We start from the raw sequence: 16,038 nt of genomic DNA on the forward strand, positions 1-16,038 counted from the left end.
GCGCCACGGGCCGACGGGCGGCAGCGTGGGGGGCTCCGTGAGGGGAGTGGGGGGGCCACCGGGGGGGGCTCGGGGCGGGGGCGGGCGCGGCGGCGATTGGCCGGCGGCCGCGGGGAGAGGCGGCCGTGATTGGCCGGCGCGGCGGGGCGAGCGGCGGGCGGCGCGCGGCGATTGGCTACGGACGAGGAAGCAGGAAGGAGGCCGGAGGCGCTCGCGGCTTGCGGGGGAGTTCGCGGCAGCGGCGGCGGCGGCGCCCCCGGTCCCTCCTCCGGTCCCTCCTCCGCCCCCTCCTCCGCCCCTCCCGGCCCCTCCGCCGCCCGCTCCGGCCTCCGCCCGCCCGCTCCGCGACGCCCCGCGGCCAGGGGCGGGCGGCGGCGGTGGTGGCGCCTCGTCCCCATCCCGCAGCCGAGGAGGCGGTGGCGCTGACGCAGCAGCAGCGCGGAGCTCGGGACTCGCGGCGCTCCCGCCGCTGGATTTCTCCCCCCCCCGGGGCCTGCGGCAGCCTCCCGGTGAGTCCACACGCGGTCCCCACGGCGCCGGCTCGTCCCTCCGCCCTCGGGAATTCCGCCGGGCCGGGAGCAGGTGCCGCCGCCCCGGGATTTGGGGGGGCGGGGGTACTCGGGGCCACCGGGAACTTCCCGCGGCGGCGGAGGAGCGCCGGGAGGGCACGGCGGGCTCGGCGGCGGGTGGGCCGGGCCGGGCCGTCGTTACCCCGCGCGGTCCCACCGGTGCGAGGCCGGATCGGCCCCGCCGAACCCCCTCGGGCTCCTCCGCCCCGGCCGCTCGGGCAGCACAAAGGCGGCGGGGCCGGGCCGGGGGGCCCGGGGGAGTTGCGGGGCTCGTGGCCCCGGGGGGCTCCTTGCCCCAGGGGCTGCTCGCCTCGGCATCGCCGGATCGGGGGCGATTCCCAGGGAAAGCCGCCGCTGTCCTCGGCCGCTCCGGATCTCGGAGCTGAACCGGCGCTGCCCGGCCGGGAGTTGGCACAGGACGGGCTGGCTGGCTGGGGGTTGGTGTTTTGGGGCTCCCCACGCCCGAACGGGGCGATGAGCCCCTCCTCTGAGGGTAGAGCGGGTGAGTCCGTCGAGTTCCCGATGGTTTGCAGGATGCGATGCCGGGCGGGCTTTGAGCCCTGTGTCCCTGTCAGGCAGGTGCCATCGAGCCTCTTTGGGGGACAGCACCGCAGTTTTCATTTCCATCGTGATTTTCCCCACTTGCCGTGCGCTCCCCCGTGGCTATGGACATCTCTTCTTTCCTGCCGGGTGCTCCGGTGGCCGACGGCTTGTTTCCTCTTCTCCTTTTGTGTAGCGGTGGCTCCTAATGGAGGCAGCTCCGCTGGCTCCCTCTTTTCCAGCTGCTTCTACGAGGCGCAGGAGCCAGCACATGTGACTGGGCAGATCTCGGGAAGACTAGCAAGTGCTCCCCGGGCTCCTGCTCGACAGCCAGCCCCAACACGGGGATACCCACACCCCGATGTCCCTTTCCCTGCCCCGGCACAGGGAGACACGGGAACCTCCTCTCTTTCACAAGAGCAGCCGTGAAAACTTAAAAAAGACGAGCATTTGGGATCTATTCTGTTTGCCTCTCCCCCTCCCCTCTCTCTTTCCACGAAATGCTTATCTGAAAGAGGTTCTGGTTGTGTTTTGTTTTAAAGAATCCAGCTGCCCCTCGTGCTCGCTCTCCATCTGAAGTCATCATTGTCAGAAGCAGGCGAACCTCAAAGCGAGAGGCTTTGCCGGGCTTTTGCTCGCCTGGTTAATTGATCTGTCCATCAGTTTGCCACAATTAGCGAGTGCTTGCTCCACGCTGAGGGGCTCTGTGGTGTTCTGGGGGACTCGGGGTTGTATTTTAAAGCTTCTGGTCCTTGTGGTTGTGAGAAAGAGTGACACGAGCTGCGTGATAGACTGATGCTTTTGAAATCTTAATGTGATTTAAATACCAGCACGCTGCTGATTGCTTTAGCAGAAATATCCTGCTCACATATTCATCCCGAGCCATCCTTCATGTTTGTCATGTCCTGGCTACCTGAATCATTCCCGAGCTTCAGCTGGAACTGTCTAAATGTTTGCTGGTGATAGGAAATCTTGTGTTAGTGTGATTTACCAGGACATTTTGGATTTAAACATTGATTTCAGTTTGTTTTCCTCATGAACTCAGTGCAGCATTTCCAACTGCTTTCCAGCTGCTCTTCTCAAGCAGAGCAGGAAAGTGTAGCACTACTGATAGGTGTAAAATCAGCTGGAAAATGCCAAACTTGCGGGGGAAAATAATTCCGTGAACTTTGTGTGAGTGGATCCTTTCTGGATGCTTTGTTTGCTGGGGTTGATGGTGACAGTTGCACAGAACAATAAAATGCAACTTAGAAATGTGGGGTTTGGGGGAAAACCAGTCACACCCTTGTGTCTTGAGGCAGAAGTGTTATTTTGGAGGCCACTGACGTGTTCTCATCCGACTGAATCATTCAGTTAAATGTCGGTGTTATGTCCTTCTTGCCAGTTCATCTGCATCACCTTTCTGTCACCACTCTGGAAGTCTTAGAGTTTATTTGGTTTTTTTAACCAATATCACAGGACAGTTAGGGTTGGAAGGGCCTCTGAAGACCATCCCCACCTAGAGCAGGTGACACAGAAATGCATCCAGGTGGGTTTGGAATGTCTCTGGAGAGGGAGACAGCCTGAGCAGCCTGTTCCTGCTACCCTCAATGGAAAGTTCTTCCTCCTGTTGAGGTGGAACTTGTTGTGTTTTAGGTGATGCAAGTTAGATTAGTTTGCTGTGGTGGTGTTAATCGCTCTTGTGTGACTCGGAGGCTCTGTGAGACACGTGTGCTGGTCCAGTCTGTGGAGATCCGATTTAGGGAGCGCCTGGCCATGATTTGGGGGGAAATCCACCCTTCAGCTAAAGCTTTTCTAATGCTGCTGCAGCACTGAAAATAAGCCCTTAGCAGCAAATCTGTCCAAAGTAAACAATTGAAAAATAATTAGGAATGGTAGGCAAAGGCACGCTCGCTGCTTGGCATCATGTTCAGATCACAAGCAAATGAATGAATGATGAGATCTGGCTCTGCAAAAACAGGAAGGTATGCTCAGATGTGCAAATATCACATCCAAAAGGAGCTGTGTGGAGCTTTTTTTGCCCCATCTCCCAGTTAGTTGTCCCCATTTGGACATCAGGAGGGATTTCTTCATGTTGTCAGGCATCGGAAGGGGCTGCCCGGGGAGGTGGTGGAGTGCCCCTCCCTGCAGGTGTTCAAGGAAGGACTGGATGTGGCACTCAGTGCTCTGGGCTGGGTGACAAGGTGGTGGTTGGTCACAGGTTGGACTCAATGATCTTGGAGGTCTTTTCCAAGCTCTCATTGATTCTGGGATCTCAGTTAACCACAGGGATACACCTTCTGGAAGCAGCAGCAGCGGAACAACCCCCACATCGCACCCAGCCAGCCGAACTAAGTCACAACTGTTGTGTTGATAATAATAAATGAAGGAACATTTCAGATGACTGGGAAATACAAAAAAAAACTCGCTAAAAATAAGCAGCCCAAAGAAGTCATAAAGCTGAAAATAGCTTCAAACACAAGCTGTGAGCTGGTAGGGGCTGGGGTGGCTGGGCTGTGACAGAGAGGGATGTGCTGCGATCCCAGCGGATTTCCCCATCCAAGGGCTCTGACTGTCTGGTTTGCTCTCCTGCTTGAACTCACAATGTATTTATGTGCCTGTTTCCAGCAGCTCATAGGTGAGCTGGTTGTATTCCCAGCTGCAGATTTGGGCTGTCTTGAGCTATTCTCCAAGTGTGAAGGCTGGAAGATGTTGCAGTTTTGGTTGCAGACATTGTTTAAAGGGAAGAACAGGATGTTTTGTGGAGGATGCTCAGAAGGAATTGTTCCTTGTGCTTCAGCATGAGAACTGGAGGTTTTGGGTCCTTCAGCAATGATCACAGCTGTCCAGCATGGCAGCTCCTCTTTTATTGGGACCAAAGACATGGATTTAATGGCAGAAAATACTCAAATTCACTGCCAGATTGTTGCTCTGAGTGAATGAGTTACCTGTAAGAAGACCATCACAATTTAACTCTCTGTGCTTTCACACTTGTACTGGCACCTAATATCCTTGAAATGGGGAAAACACACTTAAATTTAAAACTACTGGGTTTATTTCTTAAAGACAGAAAGAAATGAGATTGTCCAGTTATTGCCCAGATTTGCTACTTTAGCATGGACCTTTTTTATAAATAAAGTAGAATAAAGTAGAGTCACAGTAATGTTTCATGTGAATAAAAAAAGCCCATTAGAAGAACAAGACACTAGAAAACTTTATCATGCTCACTTTTATCAAAATTTTATCAATCAATGAAGTGAAATGAAGGACTGAAGTTACTAAAAAGAGAAACCAAGGGTACCATTAAGGAAAATAAATATAAATTTGATTTAAAATCAACTCATTTGGCCCCTGTTCTCTTGCCCTGTCAATATTTGTGCCATTGGAGTTTAATTGATCTGTTCCATGTTATTTTTTTCTCTGGCCGTGTGGGCGAAACCCATATAAAATCAGAGTATGGAGAGCTGGTAGGATGTAAGAAGTGAAGTCAGCTGAGGGAACTGAACCTGAACCTCTTTGTGAAATCTCTGGTCTCTCAAAATTACAGTTGTATAATTTCCAAAGAATAATTTGAGCTAAATCATAGTGGAAGCCCCTCAATGGGGATGGCAGTGATGCTCTGCTTCTGGAGAGAAGTAGTTGAAAATGAGTATGGCTGCTCTAGAGGAGCAGTTGTTTTCCCTTCAATCTGCTGATTATTGATACACATTAAATTTCAGGACATCTTCCATAGAGGTTGGGTGGTTATTAACTCCACATGGGTCAAAAATAATTCAAGGGATGCTGTTGATTTTGGCCTGATTTGTGATGCTCACATTTGGCAGTGCTGGGTTCTTGCTGCTTGGTGATGGGCAAACGCATGAATGTGTCTTTCCTTAAATTAAAAAATGTGGGAATGAGCAATGTAACACCCTGCGAGCCTGGTGGCACTGGGCAGTTCCCCCTGGGGTCTGAGCTGCGCCGGTATCGTGCAGCTAAATAAACACTATTAAATGGGGAGGGAATGTGTGTCACTCCCCGGGAGCACGGCTTGCTCGGGGCCGTGCCGTTGCGCTTTTCCCACGTGGCACGGCCGGGAATGCCGCTTTTATCACCTCTTATAGAAGCTCTGACTTAGATCTGAGGTGCATTTTCAGTAGAGATGTCTGGTTGGACCTTGTCTGAGGGCTGCTTGGAATCCCTTGTTTTGTCATTCTTCTTCCTTTGCCGTTTAAAATTCCCAGTGCTTTTGGAGACTGGCAGCACAGGATTTTGAGGGGCGCTTGCTGTCACACGTGTAGCCAGGCGCCGTGACAGGAGTCTGGTGGCATCGGCAGGGTGTCAGCTCATCCCATGGGATGGCACAGCCGGCACGGTGGTGCTGGGAGCAGGGAGCCTTTGGGATCCATGTGCCTTGGGGCTCCCTTCTTCCGCTGCCGAGAGAAGGGGGATGCAGCCCAGGTGGGATATTCTCCTGCTGTATTCCCTGGGCACTGCCCTGTTGTGGGTGGAAGCGCTCCGGGAAAAGGCACGTGGAGCGGGTGGGATTTGTGTTAAACGTGTGGTGCTCAGGAATAAGATGATGCTTGGGCTCTGAGCTGCCGGGTGCTGCATTCCTCGTGTCCCAGTTCTCCTAAACAAAGGTATGACTAAAGAAAATGATGATTTTTAGGTTTTCCCCCTTTGTAAGGCACATCACAGGAGCTCTCACTGGCACCCATTGTTCTTCCAGCAGTTCTTGAAGGGCTTTCTCACGCTCAGCTTTGAAACTCTGCAGCTCGGCAGCCTTGATTTTTATTTTTTTTTAAATGAAAGATCTTGGCTTTTAGAGGCTGCCTGTATCTCAGTGTTTCAAATTATTTACGAGGCTCTTAGAAATAAAAAGCAGGCGTTTTCTTCGCATTGATTTGAATAAAACTGCTTTGCTGGCAGCTGATTTTTCAGTGTCTGAATTATCATCCTTGAAATAAAATTCCAGTGCTAGGGAAGCATCGAGATCCCAGGCATTGCTTCCTGCTCACACCGTGCCTGGCCTTCTATTGTTCCTTGCCTGTGGCCTGTGGGAAGCACGGAGAATCGGGAGCTTCAGCCAGCCTTCCCGCAGCACGGCATTATCCGGTGCTTGTCTTCATTGTGTCTCCGAGTGCCTGCGGAATACCTGGAATAGGCTTAAATAGACAGTGGAGGAGAGAAATGGGGAGTTCCGGGATGCGAGGAAAGGATGGCTGAGCTGAGTTTTGGAGGCAGGAGGGAGCAGGCGCCGCGGGGAGCGTGGCCAGGCGGATGCTGCTGGAACTGGGAGCACCCTCGCACTCCCAGCCCTCGCATCCTCGCCAGGCAAGTCCGGTAAACTGGCGAGCATCTCACCTGGAAATGGATCGAGGGCCGCATCCCTGAAATCCCTTCGGGAGCGCTCGTTCTGTTAGGGCACTTGGCAGGTTGAGCGTGTTCTCGCTGGCTCAGGGCTGAGAATTCTGTGAAAAAGAGCAGGATTTGAGACAGGGTGGAGAGGAGTATTGAGGTCTCTGCTGAGGGAGGATGGGGAGGCCCCGGGGGGAATGCAGGCAATGAGGATTAAGCTGCAATACTCACATATTGATAAATATGGATGGTTTGGAAGGAGGAGAAAGCAGGAAAGTGCAGGCTTGTGGAGGGAACTAGTAGGCAGTAGGAGGTTTATTTTTAATTAATAAAAAACTCCTAAGAAACAGATGCAGGAGGCATGTTTGGGTTTGTTCCTTTGTTCAGCTCAGCCAAAGTCAGTGGAAGGATTCAAGGTTGGAGATGGCTCAGAGTAAGGAGACAGAGCAGCTCTCTCCAAGGTGAGCAGGATAGTAAAGAAAAAGGATTTGGCAGCTATAATTACATGTAGAGAGAGGAAAAAAGAGATTTTATTTAAAATTCTGGCTAAATGCCAGGTGTCAGGATAGGTATGGAAATCCTGACTTGCGCAGGTAAATCCCAGCCTGGGAATTCCTTAGGTTTCAGCAAATGGCACAAGCAACAGAAGCAAACCAGGCATTTTGGGGATTTATTCCTTAAAAATTCCTTGGTAACCCTGACGCTGTGGCATGTCCCTAATTCCTGGAGGTGGTGATTACCTGGAGGTGGCCCTGGCAGTAGTCAAGCATGTGATGGGCAGAGCACCTGGTAAGGGGGACTATGCAATGATTGCTGGCTGCCCCCCTTTTCCTTCCCAAGAACTCTGTCATCTTGTCCTTCCTAGATGCTGGATTTCATCAGGGATCTCTAGGGATGCAGTTACTGGGGATTTCTACTGTCCACCTTGTGTTTTGGTTGGAAAGAGGTGAAACCTTTCTGTTAGGACAGGCAGTGTGGTTGGGAAGCACTGTTTTAGCCATTTTCATTTCTTCCCGGTTCTGTTTCTTCCCATATAGTGGAAGAGGACCCAGGAAATAATTCCCACTTGAGAACAAATTGCCAGCTTTGCTGAAAGTGCAGTCCTGACACCTCTGGGGCTGTAAAGAAGTGGTACAAGTCCTGTCCCTCTCGGTGTCCGTGGGTCAACATCATTCACCAGGAATAACTTCAGCCTAGGGATGAAGTTTTGGGTGCAAGTGACTTAATTACAGTGTGGATGGAGCATCGCTCAGCCCACGTGTGATCTGCAGCAGTTCTCCTGCCTGAAACCACTAATGAGCTTAAGAACTCCCCTGTTTTCTCAGCGCTTAACAAAAATTAAATCCTTCCCTCCCAACAAAACGGGTCGCGTGCTCGGCCCGCTGCTTTCATCAGGAACAATGGGTGAGCGCTGACCTTCCTGAGATGCCACCTCAGAGCTCGTTACTGAATAATTAGGGGATCCTTACCCTTCCCACAAAGCTCGGGGGTTGTTTTTTGTATTGATAACGTGACATATCCCAAGGCTCGGCCTTGAATTTCAGGCGCTGGGCTGTTCCAAACTCCATCTGTCCACTAAGTGAATGTCAATCCAATTTAAGCTTGCATATGTTTCCAAGGAAACCATGGGAGGCAGTGGGGAGAAATGGATCATGGAGGGGCAGGGAGGTGAGCGCAGCAGCAGCGCTTTGACTTTTCACTATTTAAATATAATTAAACCCCAGTTTACTGTAATAACCTTACATAGAGCAGTGTCTGGAGGCCTTGAGGGTCGGATGGTTGCTCTTGGAGCAGCCTGTGTAGTGTGTAAAACAAACACAATGAATTTAAAAATAAAAAAGGAAAGTGGCTTCAGGTGCTTCCGTGAGGCCTCAGTCCAGCTCACAGAGCTGGATCCCAGAATAATTTAGGTTGGAAAAGACCTCTAAGATCATAGAGTTCTACCTGTGGGTGATCACCACCTTGTCAACCAGACCAGAGCACTGAGTGCCACATCCAGTCATTCCTTAAATACCTCTAGGAATGGTGACTCCACTGCTGTCCTGGGCAGCCACTTCCAGTGCTTGAAGTCATGGGTTTGGGTAGTGAGGTCCTAATTTTCCTGCTCTCAGGCCGGAAAGCTCATGCAGCCATGCAAACACCTATCCAGCCTTCAGCTGAACAAAGCAAGCTGTGAATGGACCCAAAGGAGTCTTCATAGGCGTATTTAGACCCCCACAAAAATATAAATGGAAACTGTTTAGATAAATTAAGATCAGTGTCCTGGTCATGTTAAAAGAGCCAGGTTGGACAAGGCTTGGAGCAGCCTGGGTTAGTGGAAGGTGTCCCTGCCCATGGGGGTTTGTTAATGGGATGATTGTTAAGGTCCCTGCAAACCCAAACCATTCCAGGATAAAACACCTTAATGCTGCATGCTGGTGTACTTGTGTTTGGAGGGCAGTAACAGTGACAGGCCTTGCCTGGGGAGCAGGAAAGCCGCTGAATATTTAGATATTTGTTCCTGATCCCTCAGATCAGCTGCAGGTACTGAGGCTCCCCAAGGGCTCATCCTTCACCAGAGGTGTGAGAACTTCCAGGCCCATCCCAGCTCGAGCAGAGGCGTGGAAGGAAAGCTGTGAGGTGTCACTGAGCAGGAGGCCCCAAAGGTAGTTTGGGGTCTGTTCCTTTTGCAGACCCCATGTCGACCACAGCAGAGACCTGACAGAAGTTGTGGCATCTTCTGGGAAAGCATCACTCAGCTCTGCTGGTGCTCCCACATGTGTGGCAAAGTTGTAAGCAGGGTGGGACGCAGCAGAGCTGGAGACTCAAACACAGACTTTGTGCTTGGTTTCTGTTCAGAAGAAATGAGAGTTTCTCCCTCACCCCCCCCCATTTCCAGGAATTCATCTTGAACTGAGAGTTAAAATCCTGCAGAAGCCAGGGCTGTAAGTCTGCCTGGCTTTCTGGAGCAAAGTGTATTTCTGCCTTTTAATACAGCTGTTAAATAAAATGTTTATCTAAGTTATTGAAATGAGCAAGGAGCTAGCTTTGGAGCTCTAAAATGGAATATTATCTGTCATTTTCGTTTGAAGAATGCTGCTGCCTTAAAATGTTTTACTGTGACAAATAGCTGGAGCTGAAATTCTAGTGTCTGGGGATATCCTGCGTAGATACATCTCTCCTTGTGCACTGTAACTGCAATCTGAGGCAGAAACTCCTCAGCTCTGAGCTCTTTGCAGCTGTTGTCCAGCATCAGATCCTCTTTGGATCAAATCTCCCAAGATTTGGACTGCCAGCAGCAAAACTGGCCAAGGGGAGGTGTGTGCTGGGCACAGGCACTGGGTATCGTCCTTGGGCCGAGCTGTGGGATAGCAGGGGGGTTCTGGCTGCTTGGGGGGGCTTTGCAGCACATTCCTCCTTATCAGCTGTTTACCCTTCCATGCTGGGCACAGCCTGGGAAAGCAGAGCTTGCTGCAGCTTGCTTGGATCTTCCAGCAGCTCCTGGAAACTTCCTACCACTTCTCCCGACATTCGACCGGTAGCTGCGAGCGTCTCCCGCTGCCACTTTGGCTCTGCTTCAGCTGGCAGCTCGTGCAGCTCAGGAATCCCTCTGGGATCGCCTCTCCAGTTGCATTTCCCGTGGTCTGGCTTCCCATGTTGTCTCCTTGTACCCCACTCCTTGGAGCCATTCACTTCTGAACCATGTGCATCTTTTACCCTTGTGCTCCTGTGCTGGTGACTGGGATGGATGAGGGTGGTTTTCCCTTCCCCATCCCTCTGATCCACGTGTTGAACACCTCAATGTACAATCAGTGTTCTCAAATCCTATTGCTGATAATGAAGGGATTAATTCTGATTATTTTTTTGTTTCTCCACTTGTCAGTGCTAGGAGTTCCTCAAAAGTTTTGCTGTTTTCTTCCCTATTACCTATCTCCTCAAGGTTGGAGGAAGCACGTCAGGGGTTGGTTTTGCAGTACCGGAGCATCCTTTGGTAGAACAGCTTCTGTAGCACTCTTCTCCCCACTACTCAGCACACCTGGATGTTTTGAAGCCACAGCCTGACTTCAAGGGACCTTCCTGAAAATCAGTCGAAGGCACCTGTGGCATTTCCATAAAACTAGGCTGCACTGCTTAAAAGCTTTGTGGGTCCCCAGAGGAAGTTGTAGTTAGGCTCTTTTGCCAGAGAGCTGATGGTTTATCCTCTGGAGTTCCCACTGGCTCCATGGTGACCTGCACTGGTGGGAGAACAGAAATGTTCAACATCCCCTCAGAATTCAACCTGGAACTCTTGGGACCAAGGGTGTAACTTAGTCATTGTTCCTGACCATTCCTGATACTCTTTAGTCTGTTTTTCCTCCTGGCTGTGCAAGGGGCAGTGAAATCCAAGTAATATTTTGGTGTGATGGAGTTTATATGGCCCCCCTTATTGAAAAAGTCTCATCCTAGCCCTGGCTTGGAGAGCTGGGTGTGTTTAATTGCTGTCTTTCCGAATGGCCAAGCGGCGTCACGCACGTGTGGGTCGATAAATGCACCTTAAATGAGTGCATATAAACCAGGTCACTCCCAGCACGGGCTGCAAACCCTGTCCAGTCTATTTAAAGGTGGTATTTGTTGCCTTGACTGATCAAACCTGGGACACAAGCAAAGGTGTGTGTTTAAATACACCTTTAATGATGTGGGTAAGGGATGAAAGAGCTGGGGCAGCTCTTAATGGGAGTTAAATGGGCTCTCATGGAAGCAGTGTTCCAGTGAGCTGGGCTTCTCCTTGTCTAAAGTGGCTGAATTGCCTGTGTTTGCCTTGTGGTTCCTGGGATTTTAACATGTTACAGCATCCAGCTCCTGCTTGAGTTTTCTCTCACCAGATTTCTGATCTGTGCCAGCTGCTGGTTCCTAGAAAGGCTCCTCTGGCTGTTCTCGGGACCTTTGTCAACACAGAGTCCCTCTGCTTCCTGGGCTTAAATGATACAATTTGATATAAATTTAAATGATTCCTCTGCTAACACCCTAGGAATTAAGGAACTTGTTCTCCTTGGAGGTGTCAGGTGTTGCAGCACCATTCAGCAGTGCTGCATTTCCTCAGACTGACCTAATACATGAAACCAGTTGAGTTGTGAAATTTTAAGTGGAATTTCTTCCCTTACCTTGTGGGTTACTGATTTGTAAATACTGTCTCAGGCACTAATGGGAAGGAGGAAAGGTTTAAAGCAGGTTTAGGTAGGCTTGGCAGTTCTGCCTTGGCTAAAACCGTCTCACCAGAAGATGTGTGAATATACACCTGTATTTGTGATGATGATTGGTCCTGTATTTTGTGAAGGAAAAAAAAAGTTGTGTATTTTAAAGCCACATCTGGACTCTTATTCCAGAAGTTCACAAACCATTCTGGGATTCATGGGATGCCAGAATGGTTTGGGTGGGAAGGGACCTTAAAGCTCATCCATTTCCACCCCCTGCCATGGGCAGGGACACCTTCCACCAACCTGTGCCAGGGCCTCACCACCCTCACGGGGAAGAATTAGATTCTCTGATTCTAGTTCAAATCCAGCAAAGTTGGCTCCAGATTTAAGCTCTTCTCAGCATTCAGTGCAGCACTGTGGTTTACAAGACTTCAGAGAAGGAGAGGGTTTGGTTCTGAGGATTGCAGTGGGAATGCAAAAGTTCTATAAAGTCTTTCTTTGACTTGTGTTTTGGGTTGGGACTGAAATTCTCAAATGGAAAAGTGCTCAGCATAACTCATCCTCTGTCACCTTTGTCCTCAGCTGGGAATGTGTGGGGTTAACGCTGGTGTTTCAAGTGATGATCAGAAAGTGAGAATAAAGAAGTAGAAAGTCTGTTTTCTTTTGAAATGTCTGTTAAACTTTGAATAGAAAGAGGAATCAAAACCTTTGATGGAGGAAATCCCTGAGAGCTGTTCTGCTGTATGGACAACTCTCAGCCCAGCTGAGGGTGAAGTGGCGTGCTACTACTTTTTAAACCATGTAGAAACTAAAAAGGTATTTCCAAATGCAAGATGATATGGTCTGAAGTACTTATTCTAGAACTGAAAATAATTCAAGTAGCAGTTTTAGTCTGAAGAGGTAGTTCTGGTCAGTGTATTTCAACTGGAGATGAGTCAGAACACAGTCCTCGAAAATACTACATGAACTTGTTCTTTAACAGAGCTTTGTTTTGCCTGCTTGGGTTTAAGGCCTCTGTAAATTTAAGTCGAGGTTATAAACATGCATGTCTGTTAAATTTTCAAATTCAGGCTGTCTTCTGCACTCCTCTCAGAGATGATAACTCCTAGAGTCCATACCTGGAGCCACAGTGCCAAGGATTTGGACACTGAGGTGGGGCACAGGCAGTTTTGAGGGCCACTGAAGTGAGGAAAATAAGATGAAGATTAGTTAAAGGAAAAAAATTGTTTAAATAAAACGTTTAGTTAAATGTCACGTTGAAGGAATACCTTGCCCTTCCCTGAATTTCCTGCATTGCTTTTTTCTCCCCTAAAGCCAATTTTGAGCTTGTTGAGTAGGAACGTGTTGTCTTTGGATCCTGAGGGTGCCATGCTGACAGTTCCCAGTCAGGAGAGAGTGAATGGAGATCTTTGTGGGAGAGATGTACCGGAGGGAGGAGAAGGGAAATCCGGATCCAGAGATAGGATGGCAGTGACAGCTCCGTGACATGGAGAGGAGCTGGCAGGGATGCACCTGCCCTTGAAATTCCCACAGGCAGCACAGTTTGCAGCCACACGTGTAGAACACGGAATCACGGCGCAGCTTGAATTGTTTAAGCTCAGCAGCTTGAAGGAAGCTCCTAAAGCAGTCGTGGAAGGGTGTGATTATAATATATAGAAGAGCTTTAATATTTACTGTAGAAAAACCTTACACCTTGTTCTTCAAAATAAAGCCTTGGGAATAATTTGTTATTCCATTTTGTCCGTGGAACAGGAAGGGTGCCAGAGCTATCTGAGCAAAGTGACATATGATTGATATTTTACCAGACTCAGCCTTCTGCCACGAAGGAATCGAGTTTGCATTTTGCATATATGAAAAATCAGATGAGCAGGGCTTGTGTGGGTTATTTTTTTTTTAAACCTTGATTGGCAAAGCTTGTGCTCCTTCTATAAACATGACTGTGAAAGCTGTCCCAGAATATTTTTGACTTGGTTTTTCAAACTACTTATAGGCATGTTTTAGGGTGTTGTTGGCGTAGCTGTCACATGGCAGCTTTGTACAGAACCTATTTAAAGTTGTAACAGGCAATTCTGTGTAAATGGGTGATATTTAATAGATCTGGTATTTTATAGAGTCACAGAATCCCAGAATGATTTGGGTTGGAAGAGACCTTAAGGATCATCTCATTCCACACCCTGCTACAGGCAGAGACACCTTCCACTAGCCCGGGTTGCTCCAAGCTCTGTCCAGCCTGGCTTTGGACACTGCCAGGGATGGGGCAGCCACAGCTTCTCTGGGCAACCTGTGCTGGGGCCTCACCACCCCGACGGAAGAATTTCCTCCCGATATCCCATCTAACCCTGCCCTCTGTCAGGGTGGAGCCATTCCGCCTTATCTTGACACTACCTGCTCTTTTAAAAAGTCCCTTTCCTTCTTGCTGCTGCTGTTCCCTGGGATATTTCAGGATTGCAATGTCTGTGTAAGCTTCAGCCTTCCCATTTTTTCCAGGTGGTCTAGTGTGCACCTCCCGTCCTTTCCTGTGTTTCTCTTGCCTAGTCTCTGGACTCTGAATGCCATCGTCAAAAGGAAACCTTAGAAACTAGTTCACTGGGGAGTGATGGCAGCAAAAGCCAAGTGTCAAAGCATCTCTTTCCATCAAATTGTCAGCCTGGAGACAAGCTCAGCCTCATTTCCACCCCCACATCCTTGTACTCACCTGCAAATGCCAGGGAATTCCTTTGCCCTACCTGGGCTTTCCTTGCAGCAGCATGCTTGAGGCTGCTTATCCATGGTTCTCCATGGGTTGCTGCTGCTGCTACAGCTGGGAGGGTCCTATGGGAAGCACAAGTGGTGGATGCTGTTTGGGAATTGCCATATGCTCCATCGCACTCTAGAAACCATTAATTCCAAGTTGCCTTCTCATCCTGGTGCATCCCTCCCTAAACTGTTGAAAGGCAAAGAAAATAGTTCCCTCTGAGATAAGGAAGGTATTCGTGTTATCCATCTCTGAGCAAACTAAGGGGACAGAAACAAATCCTGGTCTCTGCTTCCAGTTTTTCCTGGCTTTGGAGTGGGTTTGGAGTTTTGGGGAGTCAAGGGTGGCTTTGCCTGTGGTTAAGCACAGGGTTTGCATCTCTTCTGCAGGGAGTGAGTATGAAACTGTGATTGTGCCATTGCCTCTCAAGCTCTGACCCCACTTGTGCCTATTTCAGTGGGGTTTGGAAGGCTGTGAAGAGCAGCAAAGGCACCAGAGCTTCCTACAGACACACAGAACAATGCTGCTTTATGTTGGGGTCACAAGCAAAAGGCTTGTAACAACTCTTGGGGTGGAAATCTGCAGTTCTTCAAGGCCGTAGGAAGTGGTTTTGCCAGTGTTGATCACGGGTGTGCAGTGAAGGCTTTGCTTTCAGAAACTTGGGGTTTGTTTTAATGCAAATATGTACCAGACCCCAAAGCTTTGGGGCTCCAAACTTGATCGGGGTTTGGTGCCTGATGTTGGAGTCGCTGAGGTCACTTATCAGTCCCCACATTTGTTTTTCACTTCATCGTTTCCTGCCTATTCTGCTCGGTAGCAGCCTGTCACTGGCAACGTGACACAGTGTTACAGCTTCTTACCATCGGTAAAGGGGGAAGGAAAGCCGGTGCTTAACGCGAAGGAATGTGCTTTTCCAGGTGTCACGTTAATTATCCAAACAACCTGCCTCGTTGTTGATTTTGAGGAAATATCCTCTGACTCTCCTCCATGCTTGCACATTGTTCACTTCCACTGGTGTTTTCCCTCTTGTCCCCTTTTTTCCTTCCCTCTTTTTCCCCCCCCATTTCCTCCTCCTTTCTTCCCTTCCCCCCACTTTTTCCCTTTTTCCCCTACTTTTTCACTGTCCTTTCCCCTCCTTTTCTTTTTCCCCTCCTTTTCTTTATCCTCCCTTGTCTTCCCCCCCACCATTTCTTTTCCCCTTCTTTTTCTCCCCCCTCTTCTTTTTCCCCTATTTTTTCCCCTTTCCTCTTCCCTGAGAATGCTGCTTGCTGAGGCTGCAGAGAGGGTGAGAACAGCCAGAGAAATGTAATTTTGGCTTCCCCAGACAGAGCACTGCCACTAGGCAAGATCTGAAACCAGATAAGGAAGACTGAGCCAGACCTTCCCAAGGAATCAGCCAGGGAGCTCCTCGGGGGTGTTCCCAGCTCTGGCTCCGGGTAGTGCAGGTCGGGCCTGCGCCCGGCCAGATTCGCTCCCTGTGCCGCTGCTTTCGGACGCATTCGGCACTCGGGGTGTGAAGCCCCGGGCTCTCATTGCAGTTGTCTGTGATTTATCACGGCCACACACGGGCTGCAAAACTCCCAGCCGGGTGGCTGGAGCACACACAGGCTTTCGCAACGGGGGGGGGGGGAGATAATTATGGGTGGTGGAGCAGAGCCCAGTCCAGGACAGCTCCCAGAGATCCTCCTGGCTGTGCCAGAGTTGCCCCACATCCCTTTTTACA

General features: G+C 49.9%; 1 protein-coding gene across 2 annotated transcripts in view; it reads left to right on the forward strand.

Annotated features, from left to right (window-relative positions):
- Positions 1-346: 346 nt before the first annotated feature.
- BAHD1 (bromo adjacent homology domain containing 1) overlaps positions 347-16,038 on the forward strand; it is a 35,555-nt gene continuing 19,863 nt past the window's right edge. Inside the window, exon 1 of one of the 2 annotated variants that reach the window (XM_039552674.1) lies at positions 347-509. The gene's annotated coding sequence lies outside the window, so the exon portion shown is untranslated. The remainder of the gene's footprint in view (positions 510-16,038) is intronic. The other variant, XM_039552673.1, reaches the window with a different exon arrangement.

The sequence above is a fragment of the Corvus cornix genome, chromosome 5 (assembly GCF_000738735.6).
Source record: "Corvus cornix cornix isolate S_Up_H32 chromosome 5, ASM73873v5, whole genome shotgun sequence".
Taxonomy (NCBI): domain Eukaryota; kingdom Metazoa; phylum Chordata; class Aves; order Passeriformes; family Corvidae; genus Corvus; species Corvus cornix.